Source organism: Rosa chinensis, chromosome 4 (genome assembly GCF_002994745.2).
Source record: "Rosa chinensis cultivar Old Blush chromosome 4, RchiOBHm-V2, whole genome shotgun sequence".
In the NCBI taxonomy this organism is placed as follows: Eukaryota; Viridiplantae; Streptophyta; class Magnoliopsida; order Rosales; family Rosaceae; genus Rosa; species Rosa chinensis.
Window position 1 is genome coordinate 50532753 of NC_037091.1, and position 6000 is coordinate 50538752.

Sequence of the window (6000 nt, forward strand, 5' to 3'; positions counted from 1 at the left end):
ACTTTCTGCTCCTTTCTTCCTTCAATTAATTCTTCACGAAGACTTCAGAATGGGCGTCCAATTTCTTCATATCAAATATTCCTATATGAGTGTAGATCATCCTGGTAGAATTTCAGAGCTTTTGGAATAGTGGTTGGGCCGGAAACGCTGCTGGACTCCTTACAGGTCCAGTTTTCCAGTTTTGCTTCTGCAGAAAATTGGACTGACTGTTTGAAGGCTTTCCACTCAAAACTAGCTCTGGAACTCTGCATAACAAATGACCCTTGGGATGTCTAGAATTGATCTGGAAGGTTTCAGCTCATTTGGAGTTCATTTGGTCAGGCGGTCGCTCCTTCCTTGCTTGGCTTGCTTTCTCCTAGCCAGAGTAGGAAAATGTGTAAAATTGACCTTTTAGTACATTTCCATTTTTCTCCATCATTTCTTGGTAATTATGGACCTAAAACTCATTTCTTCTTCATCTACTCCAATGTACCTAAAAATAGAAATTCAATTAAAAAACTATTCGGTTAAGGAATTAACTAAGCAAAATATGAGGAATTAACTACAAAAGTATCACATTAAAATGCTCCTATCACGGATCGAGGACCTCCAAGCCCGTTTAGCCTCTGCTGAGAATGCGATTGCTGTAGAAGAAGCCCAACTTGATGAACCTTTGGTTGCTTATGAAGAAATGGGCTGCAACCTGGCCTGTGTCAGAGAACGGGCCACTCAGGCCGAAGCTGGTGCCATTGCGGTGAACATCCGCGTGGCGGAACTTTGCTTGAAATTAAGCTTCGCGGGCCAACCTCTGTGGGTCTTCTCGAAAACTGTTCGGTCTCCTCTCATGCTACTAATCCCCTAATAATAGCTAACTCCTCGAAAACCGCTCGGTCTCCTCACATGCTACTACTCCCTTTTTTCCCGAGAATTGGAATCACTAATCTCGATTTACTGACTTCGGTTTGACTCTTTAACCATCCATCCAAGGGTGGGGATTTGCCTGAAGTCCCTATAAATAGTTGTATTTTGGGCAGGGAATACTCACAACAAATCTTCTGAAATATTCAAGAAATGACCTTTCAGTCCTTGCTAATCTTTCTCCTTCTTCATAAATCTTCCCCTCATGAAATGGCCTTTAGCCTCTAAATTTTAGGCTTTATGGTGTAATCTCAAGCCTGGGTTAGGCCTTATGGCGTAATCTCAGGCAACCCCTTGTTTCAGCCTTCTGGAAGTCTGGATGGAAAATGCTAGGCTTCAGATTGGTTTAGAAACACGAGGGGGCTCTAAGGGTGGGATCTCCGGTCATGCGAGATCATCTTTGTTAGAATCCCACATGCGGAGCGAAACGGGGAAGGGAGGAAGGCCACTTTGTGGTTCGTCTTTCCTCCTCTGTTTCCTTCCTTCTGGACCCCACCCGTGTTGTGCCATCCAGATGGAAGGGGCTTTGGTTATCACCTCCTTCTCCCCCTCTCTCTTCTTGACAGAATCTTGGAGGGATGGACTCTTTGAAGGAATGGGTTCAAGCTACAGAATGGCTGTTTCCATACTTCACATCCAACTAATGGTGGTTACCAAGGCTAAAGGGGGTGCAGAGACTCAAGCCGATATTTGGTTCCTTCACTCTCTACACCTCCTGGAGATAATGGGGCGGCTCAACCCGACGTTAGATTCCATAGCTGCTTCCACTTGAGGGGGCTTGGAGGCTCCATTTTCTTGCACTGGAGTCTCCCCTTCTCATGGATAATGGTGTTGGCCAAGCCTATGTTGGATTCCTCTGCCGCTTCCATGTAAAGGGGGCGCGGGGGCTCCGTTCCACCTCTTTTTCCTTCCCTGAAGTCTGCCCCTCCTTGGGATAATGGCATGGCTCAAACCGATGTTTGGTTCCTCAACTGTTTCCATTTGAAGAAAGATTCAGAAGATATCCGAAGATTCCTATTTTGTATTCTAGCCACTTTTGGCTTTGTAATGAATGTACTGCTTTTGGCCGTAAAGCCAATTTATGAATACAATACTATTTTCTTATCCTGATATTCAAATATCTGTGAGGAGCCAATAATTGTGTTTCGCAAGGCCCCAAATATAGGCCCCCATAGTTGTATATGTACTGCTTTTGGCCGCAAAGCCACTTTATGAATACAATACTATTTTCGTATCCTGATATTCAAATATCCGTGAGGAGCAAATAATTGTGTCTCGCAAGGCCCCAAATATAGGCCCCCATAGTTATATATTCAGGAGCTTCAAAAATAATATGAATATTAAAATATGCTCCGGGTCAAAAAGAGCCTCGCGGCGAAGGTTTTGAGAAAATCCACACCTCGACCCTATTTTCCTGCGAAGGTGTTTTCACTGCGAGAGAAGAGACAAAGCTCAAAAACAATTTTCCGAAGCCGCTGACTCGGCTTAGTATAGTGTAGTGTTGCCCCCTAGTGTTGCTAGGCGTAGCGAAGAAACGATTATGGGCCTCAAAAACAGGCCTTCATGAATGGGCTTCGCGAGTGTAGGAACACTAGAATTGCCCCCCATGTCTTATGCGAAGAAACCGTCTACGACTCCTCCAAGTCCCAAACATTGAGAAAGTATTTCTTCAAGTATCTGCCATTGATAGGGTTATGATGGACATCTCCATCCAGGTCCTTGAGATGAAAAGCTCCTTTCTCTAAGATTTTATAGATGATGTACAGGCCTTCCCATCTTGGAGTCAATTTGCCGCGACCATCTAACTTTTCGCCAAGCGGGAGAATTGCTTTCCAAACTAACTCTCCTTCGCTGTAACTCCTTCCCCGCGTCCACTTGTCATAGGCGCGAGTGATTCGTTGCTTTTCCATGACCAAACTATCTAAAGCCTCCAAGCGCTTTTAGCTAACGTTTTCATGTTCCTGCCACATATCCTGAACGTAATCTTCTCCAATGAGATGATGTTGCTCTTGAACTCGTAATGATTGGACGTTGACTTCCAAAGGCAGGACTGCATCATGGCCAAACATCATAGTATAAGGCGTTGTCGCGGTGGGATTCCACTTAGATGTGTGGTAGGCCCAAAGGGTCTCATGCCACTGTCGCGGATTAGCTTCCAACATTTTCTTTAGCAAATTGATGATGATCTTGTTGCTGGCCTCTGCTTGACCACTAGACTGAGCATAATAAGGACTGGAATGGATGAACTATATTCCCCATTCTCTTGCCAGTTTATCAACTTCACTACCCATGAAAGCTGCCCTTCGGTCCGAAACAAAAACTTCTAGTAAACCAAATATGCTGATGATGTTCCTGAACAGGAATTGTCACAACGTGTCACTAGATACTTCCTTCAAAGGTTCTGCTTCAACCCACTTTGTAAAGAAATCAGTCACGATGATGAAGAACTTGTGTTGAAGTGATGAATGTGGGTGAATCATCCTAATTAAATCCAGCGCCCATCCTCTTGCGGGCCAAGGCTTTATAATGGTCTGCATTGGAATATTAGGGACATGCTGGACCGGCCCATGAGCTTGGCAGTCCAAACAACCTTTAGTGAACGCGATACAATCCTTCAAGATACTGGGCCAAAAATATCCATGTCGTCTGAGTAACCAACACATCTTTGGACCTGCCTGGAGAGCGCCGCATATGCCGGAGTGAGCTTCTCTCATTAGTTGTTTCGCCTAGCTGCCATAAACACACCTAAAATCTACGTCATCTTCTCCTCTTCTATGCAACTCATTATTTCTGAGGAAGTAGTTGAGCGCAAGGTAGCGAATCCTTCTATCCCCAGTTTGATCAGGATGTTTGAGATAATTGATCAAAGGGATGTGCCAATCCACATTAATGGGTCCAAAGTCGCTACTGACGTGTTGTCTTGAGGATCTTTTCTCCCCATCCAAGAAGGAAGCGTTCGACGCTCTACTTTCAAGATTCTCTCGCGCACTCCATATCTCAGCGTTGCCCCTGTTGCCAACTGGGCCAACTAATTCGCTGAGCTTTTCGCGTAGTTGATTGATGACCAGGAGAGAATCTCCAAGTATTTGCACGTCTCTAACTCCCATTTCCAGCAGTATTTCTAGGCCTATGATTAAGACCTCATATTCAGCCTGGTGGTTGGTACATTGAAACTCCAACTGGAATGAGTACGAAAAGTGGTATCTAGCCGGATTCTCCAGTGAGATTCCTGCTCCTGCCATGGTATCTGTTCAAGAACCATCAAAGTATAATACCCACGGCTGTAACATGACCGCTGCCTGGCCATCAGTGAAAGGTTTGGAGCAATGTATATGACATGCCTTTCCCCATAAATTTGCCGCGACCTCTAGCTCGCGAAACTCTGGAGCGTCTAGCATGGGATGATGCGCTAGAAAATCCACGATGGCTTGACCCTTCACAGCCTTTTAAGGGACATATTGTAAAGAAAATTTTGAAAGAGCGAAGACCCATTTGCCAATTAGGCCCCTAAGAATGGGCCGTGACAACATATATTTGACCAGATCGGTCTGAGCGATTATGCATGTTGTAAATGACAACATGCAGTGGCGCAGCTTACATGCAGAGAAGTATAACGTTAAACATAGCTTTTCCATTGGTGTGTACCTGGTTTCGCAATCTGTTAACGTTCTGCTAAGGTAGAAGATGGCATGCTCCACTCCCGCTTCGTCGTTTTGTGCCAGCAAGCTGCTTATTGAAGCTTCCGCCGCAGGGATGTAAAGTTTGAGCAGTTGGTTTGGTTTCAGAGGAACGAGAACTGGTAGATTGGTTAGGTAAACCCTTATTCTATCAAAGGCCTCTTGATGCTTCACTTCCCACACAAATTCTGCTTGTCCTTGCAACTTTAGTAGAGCAGAAAAAGGCTGAATCTTGCCGACGGAATTGGAAATAAACCGTAGTAAGAAATTGATTTTTCCCTACAACCTTTGCAACTCCTTCTTTGTTCGCGGCGGCGAGGCATTGATAACTGCTTTAGCTTTATCTTCTGATACCTCAATGCCTCTCTGATGTACAATGAATCCAAAAAAATCACCTGCTTGAACCCCAAACACACATTTCGCAGGGTTCATCTTTAGCTTGCATTGTGACTCCGCATTTGTTCGAAAACTTTTCGCAAATCCTCAATGTGATTACACCGCTGCCTGGATTTAATGACTACGTCATCTATATAAACCTCTAGAATCTTCCCTAAGATGTCACAGAAAATTAGGTTCATTGCTCGCTGGTACGTGGCTCCCGGGTTCTTTAAACTAAAAAGCATGACCACGTATTCGAAAACTCCCGCGAAACCTGGGCATCTAAAAGTAGTTTTGTGTCTATCTTCTTCCACCACTGGAATCTGATGGTAACCGGCAGTTCCGTCCATAAAGGAGAGAAGTTCATGACCAGCTATTGCGTCTACCAACATGTCCGTTACCGGCATGGGGTAAACGTCTTTGGGAGTGGCCTTATTGAGATCGCGCTAGTCGACGTACACCCTCATTTTGCCATTCTTCTTTCAAACTGGAGCAACATTGGATAGCCACTGATTATGCATCTTCTCGACTTCCTCCTTAACCAACACCTGGGTTTCTGAGTTCATTCGCCTGGACTCCTGCTTCACTAGATTTTGATCTGGGATAGTCGGTAGTTTATGGCAGACCAAGTCAGGAGATAATCCAGGCATATCTTCATATTTCTCCGCGAAACAATCCTTATATTCCCGCAATAAATTGATGAGCCCTTGTTTTTCATCAGGCTCTAATTTTGCTCTTATTGCCACTTCATTGGCTTCTCGTCACTGCCCAAATTTTCCTCTTCTGTAGGATCTCTAACCTTTGGCGGTGTATCATCCAATGCTGCTGGAGCCAATCGGATAGGCTCTTCTTCCTCCTCCTGATCGGAGAATTCTTCGTCGATGTATTCCAATGTCGCTACTTGTGCATAGGCCTCTTTTTCGATCAAATATGAAGATAATCTATCATACAAAGAACAAAAGGCGGCTACCTCTTCTGTTGGTATGCACATACCTCTTAGGCACAAATATCAGAAGCACAAGACTCGTATCGCCAATACACCACCGAA